Raw genomic sequence first — 22,037 nt, forward strand, 5'->3', positions numbered from 1 at the left:
ATTCAAACTGAATGGTGTATGGTATAGCTCAAGGGCCAAATGTGGCATTGATTAAATTTATCCTATGATAATGGCACTAACATTCACTGTTTTATTTCTCACTGTATCACACATTCAGAAGAATTTATTAAAATACAGATACAGTTTAAAGAAGAATAAACCCCCAATACCTATGTATTCATCACCTAGCCTAGTTTAAGAATAAAATACAGTAAGTGCCCTACATATGAACCTTCAAGTTGCGTACTTTCAAAGATGCAAATGTGCATTCCATCAACATCAGGCGTGAATGAAATTACAGCTTGACTTCTGTCTCCTGTTGCTGAGGATCCTTCAGCTCTACCATCTCTCACCTCCTCTCCCTCCTCCAGTCAGTAATTCTTCTTGTCTGTTCACTTGATGCTGGCCCGTATGTCAGCTGCTATATTATACTATTGTACTTTTCAATGTACCATATTGTAAGATTTAAAATGTTTTATTTTCTGGTTTTTTTGTGTGTATTATTTGTGTGAAAAGTATTATAAACCTATTACAGCACAGTACTATATAGCCGATTGTGTTAGTTGGGTACCTAGGCTAAATTTGTTGGACTTAACGAACAAACTGGACTTACTCAGAACAGAACTCGTGCATATGTAGGAGACTTACTGTATACAGGAGAATTGTGCAGATTATATGCAAATACTACACCATTTTATATAAGGAATTTGAGCATCTGAGGGTTTTGGTGTCTACAGGAGTCCAGTCCAATCCCCTGCTGATGCTCAGGATGAGTGTATATCTACATTCAATCCACCATCTAAGCTCAGAACACCACAAGCTTTCTTTAAGCAGCCTTTAAAGAACTTGCTGTCACTTGTTTTTACTGACTCAGATGTACCAATGATGGAGCTGGTGCATTAGCATAGCATTGACAGCTATCTTCAAATCTAAGCATGCGACTTCCCTGGTGGTGCAGTGGATGAAAATCCACCTGGGAATGCAGGGGACATGTGTTGATCCCTGGTCCTGGGAGATTCCATATGCCACAGAGCAACTGAGCTTGTGCAGTACAATTACTGAGCTCATGTGCCTAGAGCCCATGCTCTGCAACAAAAGAAGTCACTGCAATGAGAAGCTAGAGCACTGCAAGAGTAGGCCCTGTGCTCACAACAGTTAGAGAAAACCCACGCAAAGCAACAAAGATACAGTGCAGCCAAAAATAAATAAATAAAATTTTTTAAAAATCTAAGCATGGCTTCTGCTGGTAGCTTGATGTGGGAAACAGCCATAGGATTTTCTGCTCAGTAATCCTTCCTCTTCTCCAGTGGCCCCCCGGCTCTCAGGAACTGACATATTTTTACATGACCTCACATGAACACTAGAGTTAATTGACTTAAGGAAAGCCATTACCCAAATTGGGCCAATGACTCTCTTCTCTGGGATTCTTGGATATCAGCCAAAGAAAACATGTTGGCAAGTTCTAAGATATAAATTCCTCCCTTCCTGCTACCCAGGTTTTGTTATAGGTCAAGTTCACCTGCATCATTCTTTCTTCAAGATCTGTTATCTCTTAGAGGGTTCCTCAGGATTCTCTCTCCCCACATAAGAATAGATACTCAATCCAACCTGTTCATCAGACATCTAAATTCTAGCTTTTAAGTTTAGATTAAAGCCAGGAAATCTCTTCCCACTATATCCATTGTCTCATATCTATAGACTCCTTCAGAAATACTTAACAAAAACAATTTGGCTTTTCTACCAGTCCCTTCCAGAGACCTGATATACATCAAGGCTAAGGTGACGGAGGTGGCCTTTTATGAAGCAACTCAAGCATATTCACAAAGGGACATACTAAAATGAGGTTAATCTGAGCACTGTGAGAAGTTAAATTTCTTCACTTTCCACCATTGCAATTCAAAGCCCCTTCCCCCTGTATACCCTCACACAACTCCATACCTCCAGCATGGAACAGGATCCCTATGAAGAAATGAAACTCCAGAAGAGAGGAGATTAGTTAGGAGCAAGTGTGAGTTCAGAGCTCTCATCTTCTATAATGCTGATGATTTAGGAGACAGCACAGTTTTTTCCCACAAGGGAAGTAGGGTTTAAAAGTCTTTTAATATCAAAACGCAAATTTCACCAGTGATTAAAAAAAATTTCCCTTGGGAAACTCTTAGTGAAGTAGAAAAGGTATGACTTTGGATCCAAACAGTTTTGAAACCTATATTCAAATACTGTGACTTAGGCAAATTATTTGATCTCTCTTGTCTCAGTTTCTCCACATGAGAAACAAGGATTAAAGGCATGGGGATTTTAAAAGACATAGTTTAAAGGGAGCCTGGCATGTGGTTGTGCTCTATAAATGTATTATGCATTCTTTCCTGTTTTTCTCATCTGCTACCAAGGGCACTAAGATACTAGAGCTTGCTCTATATACTAAATATTCCCAAGAGTATGAAAGGAGGAAACATAAGCAAAGGCAAAAAAGATTCACCAGAGGGGAATCTTTGAGAAGGGGACTCCTTACAGATTTATATTTGAAAAGGGAAAAGTAACTAATAAGCCCTATATTTGTCAGGCATGTAGAGGGAGGTTTAACCTGGACTTTTTTTTTTCTCTCAGCGAGTTTATAATATTAACCACCAAGCCCCTGATCCCAATGCATTAAAAAAAAAAAAGAACAATACAGACATAATACCAGTATTAGTTTGGTAATGCTTTTTGAGTCACTTGATCCCTTTGACACTTTTCCCCCAGAAAACTCACGTGGGTATTTGTACTCACACAACTCCACATTGGGGTAGTCTCTGCACCCTCTGAAATAATGAACTCTGACCTACATAAGTACTTTGACTTTATTGTGGTCCTTCCCCTCCTCAGCACCCCACACCACCTGCTGCCAAGTAGAGTCTGGCAAGCGGCACTGGGCTGGCAGAAGGCTGGATGTTAGCAGGACACGTGGAGTGGAGTCAGTGGTGGCGACAGGGTGGAGGTGCAGGGCAGCGTGCCCTCTAGCCGTTCCTGCTCCAGTGTGCCAGGAGAACGTCAGCAGCAGACGCAGAGAGACGAGCAGAAGCAGAGAGAGTGGCAGCAGCAGAAATCTCAGGTCTCAGGGAACCCTCACGAGGTGTGGGCGGTGCCTCCTGGCAGGGCGGCTCCCCACTAGGATGGGAGAGGAGAGAGGGCAGGGTGGAGAGCTGATAGAAGGCAGTTACTGTAAGTCCCAAGCGCGGGGACAAGAATTTGCACTAGAATCTGGGTGATTTTCTTCCTCCTCCGTGAGAAAGGTCCTGCCATGCCCAGTCTCGGCGTGTCTTGTCTAGGGGTAAGCAGGGACAGAAAAGTAGCTGAGACCCCTCATATTTGTCAGACATGATGGAGGGAAGTTTAATATGGGCTTTATTTTAAACCAGGAAGTCCATGACCCCAGCGCATTTGAAATACAACCCCCACAAAACACCGATATTAATTTAGTAACATTCTTGGAGTCAGTGATTTCTTTGCCAAGCTGCTCCATGGTGGATAGGACCCGCAAAGCTAGTGGACCTGCTGCGGGGGGTGGGACCATCCTTAACCAAGCAACCTGGAATTACTGCAAACTGCGCTTTCCAGATGGTGCTAGTGGTAAAGAACCGGCCAATGCAGGACACATAAGAGAAGCGGTTCAACCCCTGGATGGAGAAGATCCCTTGGAGGAGAGCATGGCAACCCACTCCAGTTATTCTTGCCTGGAGAATCCCATGGACAGAGGAGCCTGGCAGGGGCTACAATCCATAGGGTCGCAAAGAGTCGGATATTACTGCAGGGACTTAGCATGGAAGCATGTGCACCCGCAGGCTGGGGCAGACTGGCACCCCTCAGAAGCCTTTGAGGTTAGGTTAGAGGGCTTTGAGGGTAGGTTAAGGTAGGTTAGATGCCTCCTGGGGTCAGGAGCTGAGTTGGACTTCTGGGCAGGATGGGTGGGGAAGGTCATCTGCCCCATTCCCTGCAAGGTGGGAGTCAAAGGGGTGGAAGGGTGGATGGTTATCACCCCTGGGCATGACCCTTGTCCCCAGATCTAAAGGGAGAAAAGGCAGACCAGCTAATCATTCTGTAAACTGTTCAATGTACCAAGGCCTAAAACAGATACATCAGGCTGCTTGCACTAATAAATAACAACTGCATCCCTCAGTCCTGTGGGGTATGGAGGTACAAAGTGGAATATTTAAAAACAAGATTAAAAAAAAATAAAATCATACTTGGTCCTTAAAATTAACTCACCTTCCCTCATTTTACCCGCCTACCCACGGAAATGGTTGTTTTACTTCCACTTTTACAATGGAAGTAACTGGCGCTGAGAGGTTGCTCAAGGTCACACAGTTAATAATTGGGTTAATAAACTCAAGATCTAAACTAGGTCTGACCCCAAACAGTGTCCTTAGTTGGGGTGGCATTCCTTCCTCAGAAATGAGGCAGATATACTTCACCATTAGTGGAAAAAAATGGCCCCTCTCCAAATAAAGATGCTGGGTACCTGTATCTTGCCAAGGTACCTGGGAAAACCATTGCCTTCCTTTCTTTTCTGACCGCAAGAATGTCTTTGCTCTGAGCTATTTACACCTTCCCCCTTTTGAGACAGCTTATTTGGTTGCAATCATAGACTGCAGTCTGTGAAGCTCAATTTTTTTCTTTTTTGAATCTAACTGGATCTATGATGTGGACCTAACTAGCCGGAGTTCAGACCAAATGATCCAACCTGGCATTACTGACAAATGATGCACAGTCCCTTCCAATAAATACAGACTTTCAAACTACCTTGGTCATTTAACTATCAATTAGCCAACCACTCTACAGATACTTAATGAGTATCTGTGCCTTTCCCCGTGCCAATCTATTCTTTCCTCTGCCAGAAGATTTATTTTCAAACATGGTTAAGATCCAGTTTCTCCTTTGCTTAAAAGCCCTCAGTGGTTTCCCACCATGTACAGGACGAAAACAAATCTTGTCACAAGAGCCTTCTGACTGTCCCTGCAGCTCTTAAGTTTGGAGCAGAGACAAAGTGAAACTCCAAAGTAGAGCCAAGTGTTTTATATAGCTGCAAGAGTACCGATTCTTGTCCTCGGATCCTATGTGAGAATAATCAGAGTGTAAAGTATAAATAGTAAATCAAATCCTTCACTCCTCAGCCCTACAGTGTTACTAACAAGGAAATGTGGGCTGCTCGGAGTAATGGATTCTATCTGTTTTGAAAAATGAGCCGGGGAAGTTTTGGGAAATAGTTAACCAGAAATAGAAAAACAAGGTCAAAGCAAAAAGGAAATGTAAATATTCTCGGTTTAAAGGTCAATGTCATTGCTGGGTTCATGCTTCAAAGTTTACTCTGGATTTCCTGGTAGACAGAGAAAGAAGGCAAGCAGATTACATTCTTTGAATTTTTTTAATATAAAAGAGGAAACTTATCAACTATTGAAACAAGCAGTTACTTTATGTTGTTTTTATCTTTGTCTTCATTGTTTCTTTAATTGTCAAATTAGTGCATGTCTTTTGTAAACAACCCAAATAACACACACTTCTATACAACAGCGAGTGTATGCCCCCTTACTTCCATTACCCTTCCCAAGAAGGGGAAACCCTAACCCCTGAGACTAGCCATCTATTTCGAGAGGTTTTATGGTTTTTAATTTTGCAATCAGAAGTACTTACATAGCTTTCATAGAATGTGGGGGTTTTGTTTGCTTCCTTTAACAATATGTATGTATCATTTTTGCTATGTTCTTTTGTAACTTGCATTTTCACTTAGTGTATGAGGTACATCCATCTTTATCCATGCTGCTGCTGCTGCTAAGTCACTTCAGTCATGTCCGACTCTGTGTGACCGCATAGACGGAAGCCCACCAGGCTCCCCCCGTCCCTGGGATTCTCCAGGCAAAAACACTGGAGTGGGTTGCCATTTCCTTCTCCAATGTGTGAAAGTGAAAAGTGAAAGTGAAGTTGCTCAGTCGTGTCCGACCCTTAGCAACCCCATGGACTGCAGCCTACCAGGCTCCTCCATCCATGGGATTTTCTAGGCAATAGTACTGGAGTGGCTTGCCATTGCCTTCTTTATCCATACCTATAGGTAAATCTATATATGTATCTATAATCTATCTATATATATCTATCTCTTTCATTCTACTGTCAATAATACTCCATTATATGAAAGTAGCATAATTTATTCAACCATTCCTCTATTAATTTATTTTTATTTTCTAGTCTTATAAATAATGAGAATCCTTGTACATAGACTTTTGTGTGGATATATAAGTATTAGTGGAGCACAGGGAAGCATGGCTTGCTGCAGTCCATGGTGTCTCAAAAGAATCAGACATGACTTAGTGACTGAATACTGAATAACAACAACATGAGTATTTCTGTGGAAAGATTTACAGAAGTGGAACTGAGAAATCACATTTAAAATTTTGATCAATTTTCTTAAAAAAGACTGTACTGATCTATACTCTCAGCAACAGTGTTTGAGAGTGCCCATTTCCCTGTTCCCTTGCCAACACTAGATAATATCGACATTTCTCATTTTCTGGCACAAACTTCTAAATGGAATTTCTTCCAGCAAGGTCAATATAATTTAATCAAGAAAGGAGACCAATGATACAGTCTCATTTCTCTTGTTCTAGGGTGTTAGTTTTCAGGCTGTGCTCTGTGGAGCCCCAGGAATTCTAAGGGATGGGTGAGGTGGAGCACAAAAGGAAAAGATTGCCACCCTCTTAACCAGGGCAACTGAGTTTTTTTTTGTTTTACATGTTGCACTTTGGGATAAGATATTATTTGAAGGTAAGATTTTGTTATTAAAAACAAGTTTGTAAACCACAGGTCTGGGCCTTGTTTCTTATTGAACCATTAGCAACTTGAAGAAGAATTGAAAATGGGTTCCTTCAAAGCAAAGAAGAAAGAATGTTAAAACACTGAATCTCTAGCCTTAGCCAAAATATTGTCATTTATAAATTAAGTGTATGGTGTGTGTGTATGTGTGTGCGCGCACGCTCAGTCATGTTCGACTCTTTGCGACCTCATAGACTGTGGCCCACCAGGCTCCTCTGTCCAGGGGATTTTCCAGGCAAGAATACTGGAGTGGGTTTTCATTTCCTTCTCCAGGGCATCTTCCCAGCTCAGGAATCGAACTGGAGACTCGTGCTTTTGCAGATGGATTCTTTACTGCTGAGCCACCAGCACGTGCACACAGCATTTCTGAGGAGTCAACTTTACTGTAGATAGCATCCTGGGAAGGAAGGTAAGAAAAAGAGGATTTTGAGTCACAAGGATTACAAACAATTTCGAAATGACACGGTGAGCATCTTGTGTGGCCTAACAGCAGCCCTTCTTTGTCTCACTGGCTCCTCTCTTCTCTCTTCCCATTCTTTATCTTTCCTACTCTACCCCTCAACAGAACCAAGAACCTTGAAGTGTTTTCCTCCATGAAACCTCGCAGTTCAGCTTTTTCCAGCTTTTACTCTCAAACTCCCATGGCCAATCCCTTCCTAGTGCTTGCTCGTCTCATTAAAGTATCCCATTTAGTAGAATCCACCTTCTCTAGGAGGTAGCTTTCTTAAAAACACAGCAATATAAATATGTTGGGTTTTTTTCTCTACACCTCTGCTATTTCTTCCTAACTGAAACACTGTCACTGTATTGCTTTAGTCCTGTTACTATTTTATAATGTATCTGGGCCCTCCAAGCAAATGTTAAAGCAGCCCACAGACAAGAACCCCACTTTTTGTAGTTTTTAAATCCTCAGTCTTGCATCTGCCTCGTAAGTGCATAATGAATAACTAATTAATAGTTATCAAATTAAAAGGTGAGTAAATGATAAATGAATATAAGACCATCCCTGGATATTTTGAAAGATGTGGCAGATTTCTCCGTGCAAAAGCCATAAAATTAGTAATTCTTAGAAAGTTCAGTTAAAACATTTAAACTTATTTTCAAGTTGTATTTATCTTTTAGGAGATACATAATGTAAGCTTATCCTACTCAAAATGTCTACTTCACATTTCTTTTTTATGTTGGCTTTTACTCTTCTAAACTTTCTTTCCTACTTCTGCTATGAGCTAGATGTTATTTTTGTTTATTCCCTTCCTGCCTGGCCGGATAGGAAGGAAGCAGAGATGATTATCTATATCAATATAATATCTCCTCTTTCTGGGATCCCAAGAATAAAGAATACTATATAAAGTAGCATGCTATGTAAACCAAGGCTTAGAACATCCTGTAGTGAACCATCGTAAAATATTACTTGAAATTCCTACAGGATCTTCTGCCTGCTATATTTAATTCCTAAATCTCATGTTATTAAAAAAAAAAGTCTGTTTGCTCTTTCGTCAATACTCACATTACAGAATTCTTTTCATCAAAACTGGCTTAGTTTGGACTGAGGAAGCAGGAACATATGATAAGTTAGAATTTCTTATATTTGACCCTTTGCTACAAATTTAAGACCATTAATAGCTCAAAGCTCAGACAGTAGACCCAGTTCCATTGTGGATAAATATAATTGTATACAGAAAGTATAGATTCTGTCCTATTCTGTTTGCCGTGAAAAAAGTTTCATTCAACTATATGTTGCCTACAAGATACAGATTTAAGCACATACATAGGCTCAAGGGGATATAAGAAAATATTCCATTTAAGTAGAAGCCAGAAGAAAGCTGGTGAACTATATTTATATCAGACAAAATAAACTTTAAGCCAAAAATGGTAACAAGGGGATCATTTTTAAGAAGGTATAAAAATTATAAATATATACAACATTGGAACACCTAAATATTTTAAGCAAATAATAACAGATCTGAAGGGAGAAACTGACAACAGTACAGTAATAGCAAAGGACTTCAATAACCCCACTTTCAGCAATAGATAAATCATCTGGAAAAAAGCAACAAGGAAATGTTGGACATCAGTCATACAGTAGACCAAATGAACCTTACAGACATTTATAAAACATTTCATCAACAGTAGTAGAATACACATTCTTCGCAAGTGCATGTGGGACATTCTTTAGAATACATAATGTAATAGGCCACAAAGCAAGTCTTAGCAAATCAAAAAATACTAACATCATACAAATTATTTTTGTCTATGATGATGGTATGAGACTAGAAATCAACAACATAAAGAAAATTCAAAAATTTGCAAACATGTGGAAACAACCAGACTCCTGAAAATAGGTCAAAGAAGAAATCAAAAGAGAAAGTTTCAAAACTTAAATAAAAATGGAAAAACAATATACCAAATCCTCTGGATGCTTCAAAAACAGTTCTGAGAGTGAATTTATATCAATAAATACATATAATAAGAAAATAGCAAGAACTCAAATAAAAACCTAATTTTACATCTCTAGGAACTAGAAAAAGAACAAAATAAGCTCAAAGTTAGCAGAAGGAAGGAAATTAAAAAGATCAGAGCAGAAATAAATGAAACAGAGATCAGAAAAACAATAGAAAATATTAATAAAACTAAGAGCTGTTTTTTGGAAATGATAAACAAAAAGCCTTTAGCTAGACTGACTAAGAAATAAAAAGAACTCAAATTACTAAAATTAGAAATGAAAGAGGAGACATTACAACTGATACCACAGAAATACAAGGGACCACTATGAACAAAATATGCTAACAAATTAGATAAACTAGAAGAAATGGATAAATTCTAAGAAACATACCATCTACCAACGCTGAATCAGGAAGAAATAGAAAATCTGAGCAGACCAATAATAAGTAAGGAGATATAATCCATAATCAAAAACCTTCTAACACAGAAAAGCCCAGTACCATATGGCTTCACTGATGAATTCTACCAAACATTTAAAGAATTAACACTGCTCTTTCTCAAACTTGTCCAAAAAATTGAAGAGGAGAGAACAATTGCAAATTCATTTTAAGAGTCCAACATTAACCTGATACCAAAACCAGATAAGGACACCACAAGAAAAGAAAACTATAGACCAAAATCCCTGATGAATATAGATGCAAAACTTCTCAACAAAATATTAACAATTTAGCAACACATTAAAAGGATCTTACACAATGACCAAATGAGATTTTTCCCTGGGATGCAAGAATGTTTCACTATATACAAATCAATAAATGTGATATACAACATTAATAGAACAAAATATAAAAATCATGTAATTATCTCAGTAGATACAGAAAAGGCATTTAACAAAATACAACATCCTTTCATGATAAAAGCTCTCAAAAATTGGACATAGAAGGAAAATATATCAACACAATAAAGCTACATACAACAAACTCATGGTTATCATCATACTCAATAGTGAAAGATTGAAAGGTTTTTCTCTAAGATCAGGAAGAAGACAAGGTTGCCCACTCTGACCACTCTTAATCAACATGGTACTGGAAGTCCTAGAGCAATTAGGCAAGACGAAGAAATAATGAGCATCTAAATCAGAAAGGAATCAGTAAAACTGTTACTATTTGGAGATGATATGATCTTATATATAGAAAATCCTAAAGACTCAACCAAAAATTTTTGGAACTGATCAATGAATTCATTAAATGTGCAGGATATAAAATCAACATATAGAAATCAGTTGTGTTTCTGTACACTCACAACAAAATATCTGGAAAAAACCCTATCCCATTCACAATAGCATCAAATCAAGAAAATATTTATGAATAATTTAACCAAAAATGTGAACGAGCTATACAATGAAAACTACAAGACTTCAGTGAAAGAAATTGAAGAAGACACAAATAAATGGAAAGATATTCCTGGTTCATGGATCAGAAAAGTATTGTTAAAATGTCCATACTCAAACCACTCTGTAGATTCAATACAATCTATATCAAAATTCCAAGAATACTTTTCACAGAAAAAGAAAAAATAATTCTAAAATTTCTGTAGAACCATATAAGACCCTGAAGAGCCAAAGCAATCCTGAGAAAGGGCAAAAATGGAAGCATCATATATCCTGGTTTCAAAATATACTAGAAAGCTACTGTAATTAAAACAATATGGTACTGGCATAAAAATAGACACAAAGACCAATGAAATAGAATGGAGAGCCCAGAAATACACTCCAGCATATATGGTAAACTAATATTTGACAAGGGAGCCAACACTCAGTGGAGAAAAGGTAGACCTTTCAACAAATGGTCTTGTGAAAACTGGATAACCATATGCAAAACAATGAAACTGGACCCATATTTCATACCACTCACAAAAATTAACTTGAAACGAATTAAAGAGTTAATCATAAGACATGATTCTATAAACTCCCCTAGAAGAAAACTCCTTGACATTGGCCTTGGCAATGATTATTTTTACCTATGACACCAAAATATCAAGCAATAAAAGCAAAAATCAGTAAGTGAGACAACACTGAACTAAAAAGTTTCTGCACAGCAAAACAATCAACAAATGGAAAGGCAACTAAATGAATGGAAGAAAATACATCTAAACCATACATTGGATAAGGGGTTAATAGCCAAAATATATAAAGAACTTATACATCTCAGTAATGAAAACAAATAGTCTGATTTTAAAATGGGCATAGGAACTGAATAGACATTTTCCCAAAGAATAATGCAAATGGCCAACAGATACACAAAAGGATGTATCTATATACAAAAGGATATCGCTAATCATCAGTGAAATGCAAATAAAAACACAATGAAATACCACCTCAAACCTGTTAGAATGGCTGTCACCAAGAAGAAAATACCAAATGCTGGTGAGGTTATGGAGAAAAAGGAACCCTTGTGCAATGTTAATGGAAATGAAAATGGGTTGAGCCAAATTAATAGAAAACAGTATGGGGATTCCTCAAGAAATTAAAAAAACAACTACCATGTGATCCAGCAATCCCACTTCTGGGTGTATATCCAAAGGAAATGAAAACAGGATGTTGAAAAGATACTCACAGCAGCATTATTCGCAACAACCAAGATACAGAAACCTCTTAAGTGTTGGTCAAAAGATGAAAGGATAACGAAGATATGATCTGTTTGTCACATAGCACACATACATACACATGCAAACACACAATGGAATACTATTCAGTCATGAGAAACACGGATGGAACTTGAGGGTGTTATGCTAAGTGAGGAAAGTCAAACAGAGAAAGATAAATGCTCTATGGTATGTGGAATCTCACATTGGAATATAAAAGCCTGAACTCATTTAAACAGAGAGTAGAATGGTGTTTATCAGGAGGTGGTGGGCAGAGGAATGTTGTTTATAGGTACAAACTTAAAACTAGTAGATAAATAAGTTCTGAGGGGTCTAATGCCCAGCATAGTGATTACAGCCAACAATAATGTATTATAAACTTCAAAGTTGCCAAGAGAATAGATCTTTAATTGTTCTCACCACAAAAAAGAAATGATAATTATGTGATGTGATAGAGGTGCAAGCTAATTCTAGAATAGTAATCATATTGCTATATATGAATGTATCAAATCAACATTTTATATACCTTGACTTTCACAATGTTATATATCAATTATATCTCAATTTTAAAAAGAAAGAAAAAATTTCTATAATTCAGTAAGCTTACTTTGTATCAACAAAGTAAACAACAAAGAATGGTCATTACCAGAAAATATTATCCTATCACTCCTAAGTCTAGCGAAAAAGGCTGACCTGATTCCTTGTTGACATTCAGCTCTTATCCGCCATCATTCCAGCTGTCCATATAACACAGTTATGGCAGAAAAAAAAGTTTTATAAATCAAAACGACACACAAAAGAAAAAAAAAGGCAAGCTTATAATTAATATGTGCAGGCAAAATGAGTTATTATTTTAAGTACTTACATTTTCTGTGGTTCTCACAATAAATGTGGCAAAGAGAAAAAGACTGAAGATGTAAGCAGAATGACTTAAGCTATGGTTTAGGAGTCAGCCACACCTGAATTTGAATCCTGGTTCTGCCACTAAGCAACTATAACCCTGGGAAAGTTGCTTAACTTCTTTAAATGTTTGCTCAGCTCTAAATTAAGACTAGTAATATCTTTCTCATAATTGCCACTGTGAGGACAAAATGAAAAATATGTGCTTAATAAGCGATAGCTGTTTTGTTGTAATTGTCACAGAAGTTTTACTATACAGCACTTTGCCGTGTAAATTAATTTTTGTATTTTTGTCTCCCTTTGAGCTTCTTCAAAACGCTTTATACACATTATTTTATCTGAATCTCCTCACAGCTTGTAAGCTAGATATGACAGACATAATTAACCTCATTAGGAAACCAAAAGGAATGCCTTGCCTCAGTCATTCAGCATCTGGTAGAGCTGGGACAAGAATCCATGTCTTATCCTTATCTTTAAGAACAATTCTCCAATCTGTTCCCACACAACAACCAGAGGAAGCCCTTAAACAAACAAAAAACCCCACCATTTGATAATGTTAGCCCCTGCTTTCTTGTCCCCTTCCCCTCCTCTTTTCTCCGTCTCTAGCCACTCTCCTTTTAAGTTTCTAGTTTGAGATTGGTCCAGAAAATGAAAGTCCTGACTCGAGCTTTACTGGTGAATCTCCATATAGGACAGAAAAGCCTACAGCTATATGACTCAGTCTAGAGAAACACCAGAAAGAAAAAAGAACAGTTCAACAGTAACCTAACTAAACCACAAGGGAATACTCATGAGCTTTCTCCTGCCGCCTTCCTTCTACCTCATCCTCATTCTGCTCTGGAAAGATCAAAACCACTTCATTTAAAATGCCTCCCTGGAAAATGGAAATGCAACTTCATTTTTAATTAGATTTATAAACTTCACCACCTCCACCTCCAGCCAGCTTCCCAACCCTCCCTCCCACCAAATCCACCCATCCACCAGCGTACTGTGTCACTAGACATTATGTACGCTTTACTTTGCGACAGAAACCATTACATTTAAAAATTCATTACAGCAAGGTGAGTTAGACACATGATGGATGCAGCTTTAATTCTGCCATATATTATTACAGTTAAAATGTAAATGATGAAAAATATTTTGTGCTTATCAGCATTTATGTGGAAATGTGTTTTACAGTGATATATGATGTTATATTTCTATTATTGTGATGAAAAAAAAAAGCAATACAAAAAGACGAAGTGTTTATTAAAACATGAAAAAAAAAAAGAAATAAATGGTTTTGCAGCACTGAAGAAATTATAGAAAGTAAATAAGCTAGATCAGACCTGTTTTATGTAGTAATTTTATAGTTTATTTTAATTATTTCAGTTGTAAAATATTGTTATACTGTTAATTAGTTCTGATTGTTCATATTAAACTATGGTAATGCAAAAAAATAAATAAATAAATAAAATTAAAAAAAAAAAAATGCCTCCCTGGTTGCTCAGACAGTAAGAATTAGCTTGCAATGCAGGAGACCCAGGTTCACTCCCTGGATCAGGAAGATCCCCTGGAGAAGGAAATTACAACCCTCTGATATTCTTGCCTGGAAAATCCCATAGACAGAGGAGCCTGGCAGGCGACAGTCCATGGGATTGCAAAGAGTTGAACACAACTGAGCGACTAACACCAACACTACTAGAAAACAGAAAGAAAAATATTGAGAGATAATTTTTTTGTGCAAAAACATTTATATTCATTTTCTTCTCAAAAGTGCCAAGGGCAGACAGTTATGAGAATAAAATACAAAAATATATGAAGCATTGCAAATATGTACCTAATATTCTAATATCAATTTGCTGTAAGTCAATTATTCTTCAACTTTTGAAGAGTTGGAACATTATCCTGTAAAAGTTTCATAATGTTTTGAAAATTAAGTGCAGTACATCAATTTGAATAATTCTGACATGTCTTTGATTGATGTTGCGAGATCATCATTGCTCTAACTGCAATGGAAAACCTTAGATTTCAAAATTTTTCCATTTCAGTATATATTCAGAAAACATAATTGTTTGTGATTAAGGCATTATGAAGATAGCATTGATCAGATCCCTTTTATCCACAGAAGCAGCAGATAGGCATTTGTATTACAAGATGCATCGCTAAGTTGAGGGAGGAATTTCCCCTCAAAACCTATTTTCTCATCTGCTCCTGACTTTGTCACTGATGCTTAAATTTCATTATTAAAGGTTAATTCATTTAGGGAAGCAATATTGTTTGTACCAGGTTTAGTCAAAACAAAGATATAACCAATTGTAAAGTGAAAATCACTCAGTCATGTTCAACTCTTTGCCACCCTATGGACTATACAGTCCGTGGACTTCTCCAGGTCAAAATGCTGGAGTGGGTAGTTGTTCCCTTCTCCAGGGAATCTTCCCCACCCAGGTCTCCCACATTGCAAGAGGATTCTTCACCAGCTGAGCCAGTAGGGAAGCCCAAGAATACTGGAGTCAGTAGCCTATCCCTTCTCCAGGGAATCTTCCCGACTCAGGAAACAAACCAGGGTCTCCTGCATTGCAGGCAGATTCTTTACCAGCTTAGCTACCGGGGAAGTGCCAACCAATTGTAAAATGCACTGCTATTTTATGTGGCACTAGGGTTGGGGGCAGGAGGAGAAGGGGACGACAGAGAATGAGATGGCTGGATGGCATCACCGACTCTACGGACATGAGTTTGAGTGAACTCCGAGAGTTGGTGAGGGACAAGGAGGCCTGGCGTGCTGTGATTCATGGGGTTGCAAAGAGCTGGACATGACTAAGCAACTGAACTGAACTGAACTAAAGAAAGAAAAACCAGTGCCAACTATAATAAGATATCTCCAATTGTAAGAGGCATCCCAATTTCAGAGACATGAAAATATGTAAAATGTGAGTCTTAAATTCTATGAAATAATTAAGAGCATGGACCTTAATATCAAACACATCTTGATGGAGATCCTGATTCTGCTCTTTGATAGATGTCTTGCCTTGGGGATATTACTTAACTCCTTTGACCTTCTATCTTCTACTCTGTAAAATTAAAATATTAATATACTCCTCTGTGGTTAGTAAGAATTACCTACAATGAGGTATAGAAATGTGCTTAGTCAGAGCCCAGCCCTTTGTTAGAACTCCAAAATGAAGAATTTTAATGTTATTAAGGAATAATCTCTTAAATTAATTACCACTGGGGAGAGTAGCATATTAAGTACCCACTGCTCATGATTCCTTACTTTCAGTGAGTTTGTGATTTTTTTTTTTTTAGGTGTAGTAAAAACTCCTCATTTTTTTACTGGAGTATAATTGTTTTACAATGTTGTACTAGTTTCTGCTGTAAAACAAATTGAATCAGCTATATGTACACATATATCCCCTCCTTCTCGAACCTCCCTCTCACCGCCCCCATCCCACCCCTGAGTTTGTGAGATCTGAGATAAAGCAGATCTTCACAGACTGAGGCATTTGACAAAGCATTTGTTTGTGGGGGAGGACATAAGTCCAGAATTGGGAAACTTTTAGGGAGAGAAGGCCTGAGGGTTGGGGAGCTGAATCACACACCAAACAGTATTGTGTCAACTTTGGCTCAGGATTGCTTCTGGTTACAACTTAATTCTACATTTAGAATATACTCATACCCTTGTATGGAGAAGGCACTGGCAACCCATTCCAGTACTCTTGCCTGGAGAATCCCATGGCCGGAGGAGCCTGGTAGGCTACAGTCCACGGGGTCGCTAAGAGTAGGACATGACTGAGCGACTTCACTTTCACTTTTCCCTTTCATTCATTGGAGAAGGAAATGGCAACCCACCCCAGTGTTCTTGCCTGGAGAATCCCAGGGACAGGGGAGCCTGGTGGCTGCCATCTATGGGGTTGCACAGAGTTGGACACGCCCAGTCCTGGGTTTTCATTGGAAGGACCGATGTTGAAGCTGAAACTCCAATACTTTGGCCACTTGATGCGAACAGCTGACTCATTGGAAAAGACCCTGATACTGGGAAAGATTGAGGGCAGGAGAAGAGGGCGACAGAGGATGAGGTGGTTGGATGGCATCACCGACTCAATGGACATGGGTTTGGGTGGACTCCGGGAGTTGGTGATGGACAGGGAGGCCTGGCATGTTGTGGTTCATGGGGTCGCAAAGAGTCAGACACGACTGAGCGACTGAACTGAACTAAACTGAAGCAACTTAGCAGCAGCAGCAGAATACTCTTGTATATACATATATTCATATGTTGAGTGAAAGAAGCCAGTTAATGAGACCACATACTACATGATTTCATTTATATGAAATGTCTAAGAACAGGCAAATATATAGGAGACAGAAGGAAGATGAGTGGTTTCCAGTGGCTAAGTGGGTAGTGATATGGTAACTCTACATTTAACTATTTGAGAAACTTTTAGATTGCTTTCCAACATGGCCACATAATTCTACATTCTCTCAGCTATGTATGAGGATTTTGATATCTTCATATTCTCTCCAACAACTGTTACTATCTGACTTTTATAGCCATTTTAGTGAGTTTGAAATGCTATCCCATTGTGGTTTGGTTTTGATTTGCCTTTTCCTCATGACTAATGATGTTGAATATATTTTTGTGTGCTTATATGCTATTTTATGTCTTATCTTGAGAAATGTTTATTCACATCGTTTGTTTTTGGGAGGATAGACTTTTAGGGTGATAAAATTATATTGTAATGATGGTTCTATAACTCTTGAGTATGATACAAACCACTGAACTGTACACTTTAAATGGGTAGATTTAATTGTATATAACTTAAACATCAATATAGATGTTCGAAAAATAAAAAGAATGAATTCCTATATTCTGATATTTTGAAGTCTAAACTAAACTGTAAAAAAAAAATCCCTTTACTTTTTAAGCAATTAGAAACAACTGAACGCAGGAAACAACGGAACACCTGGGGCTTCCCAAGTGGCACTAGTAGTAAAGAAGTAGCCTGCCAATGCAGGAGATGCAAGAGATGTGGGCTTGATCCCTGGGTTGGGAAGATTCCCCTGGAGAAGGAAATGGCAACCCACTCCAGTATTCTTGCCTGGAGAATCCCATGGACAGAAGAGCTTGGTGGGCTGCAATCCATAGGGTTGCAAAGAGTTGGACACAACTGAAGCGACTTAGCACAAACAGAAAAAGAAATGTATCAACTTTACCTTAAATTACACATAAGTCAATAAAACTCACAAAGTTCAGGTAAAGTTTTCACTATATTTCCACCCACTATGTGTACAAATGGTCAATTCTAAATATAGTCTCCAATTTTGTGAACTTCAGAAGATTTAGTCACAGGAGTAATGACCTGGCCTCTGTCATGAGCCGACATGTGTTCAGCAGTGAGCATGCAAACAGCTTCTTATAAGCAAGGGTAATATTCAAAATATTTAAAAACTGGATTGAGTCAGGCACTGAGTAACCATTATGGATGCCAGCTGGAGACCTCTTAGTTGCTGGAATTTGAAGATGACTGAGGGTCCAGGAGGAAGGGCCAGGGACATTGAAAGGGGTGAGTTTGGAGCATGAGGTTACTTGGAAGCTCCAGCAGGGTTGTTTTAATGAGCGATCCAAAAGATTTCACTATGTTATCAACAGGTTAGAGCTGTTCCAAGGCATATGTGTTGACATTATCTCTCGTATGCCATCAAAATATTCACCTGGCTCTCCAAATGAGAGCCTTAGAATCTCAGAAGTTTAAAGATGATCCCTTCTCCGCTAGACATTTTACAGATGAGAAAACCAGGGTTGAGGAAATGTGAGTGGCTTACAATGCATGAATAGTAACAGAGTCACAGAGAGGACCCATGCCTCCAAAATCTCAGTTCCAATTAGATGAGGTAGGGAAAGTGGGCAAAACATGTCACAATAAATTAACTTACCCATTCACTATCTTTTTTTTTTTTCAATCGTTCAGTTGTGTCCAACTCTCTGCGACCCCATGAATCACAGCACACCAGGCCTCCCAGTTCATCACCAACTCCCGGAGTTCACTCAAACTCACGTCCATAGAGTCGGTGATGCCATCCAGCCATCTCATTCTCCGTCGTCCCCTTCTCCTCCCTCCCCCAACCTTTCCCAGCATCAGAGTCTTTTCCAGTGAGTCAACTTGTCGCATGAGGTGGCCAAAGTATTGCAGCTTCAGCTTTAGCATCAGTCCCTCCAATGAACATCCAGGATTGATCTCCTTTAGCATCTTTAACCATTTCCAAATCAGAGCCGCAGTTTACTTTCTAGCTATGTGCATAGAAAAAGCATATATGTTCTTCATGAGCATAAAAGACCTTGAACATGAAAAACAAAGAGGGAATGGATCCAAACGTGTAGGTAATTATTTTTAAATTACGTTAATGTGAAGCATCATGGTGCACATGTAGCATTTCTCAATAGAATCCATGCATCATTTCAAAGCAAATTTGAAGAGAATAAGTCAAAGGCATTGAAAGTAAAATATACTGGCACATAATTTCATTTTGTAACTTTTATATTTTCAGTTATTAGAAAAGATTAGAAAAGAAATAACAAATGATAGACAAAAATGATTCCACTCACCTTAAGTTTTATTTAGAGAATTGCCAATAGAATGATGCGGGACAACTTTTTGGAGGCATAGGGTTTTGTATATATTGGGGAAGAAATATATTCATTCATTTATTCATTTATGTTTTAATAATAACTGCTGATATATGAATGGCCTTTGACAGTTTTAAACAAGCTTTCCTGGAAATTCCCTGGCAGTCTAGTGGTTAAAACTTGGGATTTTCACTGCCATGGGCCAGGGTTCAATCCCTGGTCAGGAAACTAAGATCCTGTAAGCCAAGAGGCGTGACAAAAAAAAAAAAAACATGCTTTCCTAAACATGTAATAGAAGACTAATGACATAGGAAATATTTTGCAATATATTGCTAAGCAGAACACAGGTTACAAAAATGTATACAGTTAAAAGATTATTTTTTGTTTAAAAGGAAAGGTGTCTGTGTGTGTATATGTGATGAAAGTTCTAAAAAAAGATTGAAGACACCGAAATACTATCTGTTCTCCTTGGTTAATCAAATTATGGGTACTTCTTTAGTATTTTCCTTTGTCTTTTTCTGTTTTCGAAGTTTCTTGCACTGAACATGTATTACTGTTGTAAAAACATTTTTTAAGTGCTTCCAGCTAGGCCAATAAGCACATGAAAACATCGCTGATTACTAAAGAAACGTAGATCAAAACTACAATGAGAATATCACCTCACACCAGTCAGAACGACTATCATCAAAAAGTCTTAAAAAAAAAAGTCTACAAAAAAAAAAAACCAAAAAAATGGAGGGGGCGTGGAGAAGAGGGAACCCTCCTACACTGTTGGTGGGAATGTAAATTGATGCAGACACTGTGGAAAACAGTATGGAAGTTACTTAAAAAACTAAAAATAGAACTACCATATGATTCCCCAATCCCACTCCTGGGCATATATCCAGAAAAGATGAAAACTCTAATTTGAAAAGATACATGCAATATATAGAATGGATAAACAACAAGTCTTACTATATGGCACAGGGAACTATATTCAATATCCTGTGATAAACTATAATGGAAAAGAATGTGAAAAAGAGTATATATATATATATGTATAACTGAGTCTCTTCACTGTACAGCAGTAACACAACATTGTAATTCAATTACACTTCAATAAAAATAAATTAAAAAAATAAAATATAAAAACACTTCATTAGAATAAAAAAAGATACATGCACCCCCATATTCACGCTAGCACTATTTATAATAGCCAAGCCATGGAAGCAACCCAGGTATCCATCAACAGGTGATTGCTTAAGATGTAGTATACATATACAATGGCATATTACTCAGCCATAAAGAAGGATGAAATGTTTCCATTTGCAGCAATACGGATGAACTTAGAGAATATTGTAGTAAGTGAGTTAAATCAGACAAAGACTAATATAGTATGATATCACTTACATGTGGCATCTAAAAAATAATGCAAGTGGACCTATATACAAAACAGAAACGGACTCACAGGCATGGAAACCAAACTTACGGTTACCGAAGGGGAAAAGTGGAGGGGATAAATTAGCAGTATGGGAATAACAGATAAATAAATAAAATGGGCAAAAAAGATTTATTGTATAGCACAGAGAACTATGGATTTCCTCAGTGGCTCAGTGTAAAGATTCTGCCTCCCAAGTAGGAGACTGGGGTTCAATGCCTGGGCTGGGAAGATTCCCTGGAGAAGGAAATGGCAACCCTTTCCAGTATTCTTGCCTGGAGAATCCCATGGACTGGTGGGCTGCAGTCCATGGGGTCACAGAGTAGGACACGACTTACTGACTAAACAACAAATCAGAACAACAACAGGGAACTATATTCAGTATCTTTTCATACCTATAAGTGCTTCCATCTATATTTTGTATCCATCAAGTCTCATGACAATCATGTGGCGTGTAACACCTCATTTGATATAAGAGGATATTGAATCTCAGAAGAACTGAGTGACCGGCTACTTGACAGGTAGCAAATATTTAGAGCTTGGGTTTTCATCTTGGTCATTTGACTCTAAATCTTAGGCTCTTTCCTCTACATCACGATGCTCAGTATTCAGAGCTGGCTTATGTGACAGCTCAGGGTAGCATATTCAGAGCTATCTTAATGTTATCTTTGCAGCAGAACATCATCCACTCATTTGTATCTGTAAGTCATTCTGTAGAAACCAGTTTTTCAATTAAAAGAGTAACTGTTCTGGAAGTGGCAGCAAAGGCTTGAAGCAATTAATCTACCACAACAAATTCCTGCAGCTTTATTCATTTGAGTAGCCTTTGTTCCAAAGCAGTACACGACACATTCCTCTCAAATCTTAAAAGCTTCCTGGATTCTTTCCTGGACTCTGTCATCTATATTATATGTAATTTCCACTCCTATCAGTTTTTATGAAGTATGTGTTTTTCTGAAACCTTTTTCTTAAAAGCTACTTCTTGCTTCCTAATAGACCCAATTTTGCTGTGAAAAAGCAAAGAAAATTATGCGGAGGTAGAGCTATGGAGCTAAATGTGACCACAAGCTCTGCTGGAAGCTTTGAAAATTGTCCCATTTCCCCCCGCCCACACCCCTACCCCATTACTGAACAAGTGAACTGGGAAGGCTGCTGCTTTGGGTTTTCTGGGCACAGAACAATTTCTCAGTGAGTTGA

At 38.1% G+C, this 22,037-nt stretch overlaps 2 long non-coding RNA genes across 2 annotated transcripts in view; one reads left to right on the top strand and one right to left on the bottom strand.

Annotated features, from left to right (window-relative positions):
* Positions 1 to 6,701: 6,701 nt before the first annotated feature.
* Positions 6,702 to 22,037, bottom strand: part of LOC129539562 (uncharacterized) — a 115,132-nt gene continuing 99,796 nt past the window's right edge. Inside the window, exon 4 of the long non-coding RNA XR_008682470.2 lies at positions 6,702 to 7,234. This is a non-coding gene — a long non-coding RNA (uncharacterized LOC129539562). The remainder of the gene's footprint in view (positions 7,235 to 22,037) is intronic.
* LOC129539563 (uncharacterized) overlaps positions 6,702 to 22,037 on the top strand; it is a 44,159-nt gene continuing 28,823 nt past the window's right edge. The window contains exons 1-2 of the long non-coding RNA XR_008682471.2: positions 6,702 to 6,789; positions 7,111 to 7,246. This is a non-coding gene — a long non-coding RNA (uncharacterized LOC129539563). The remainder of the gene's footprint in view (positions 6,790 to 7,110; positions 7,247 to 22,037) is intronic.

Source organism: Moschus berezovskii, chromosome 11 (genome assembly GCF_049115385.1).
Source record: "Moschus berezovskii isolate FMDL1 chromosome 11, NW_MosBer_1.0, whole genome shotgun sequence".
NCBI lineage: Eukaryota > Metazoa > Chordata > Mammalia > Artiodactyla > Moschidae > Moschus > Moschus berezovskii.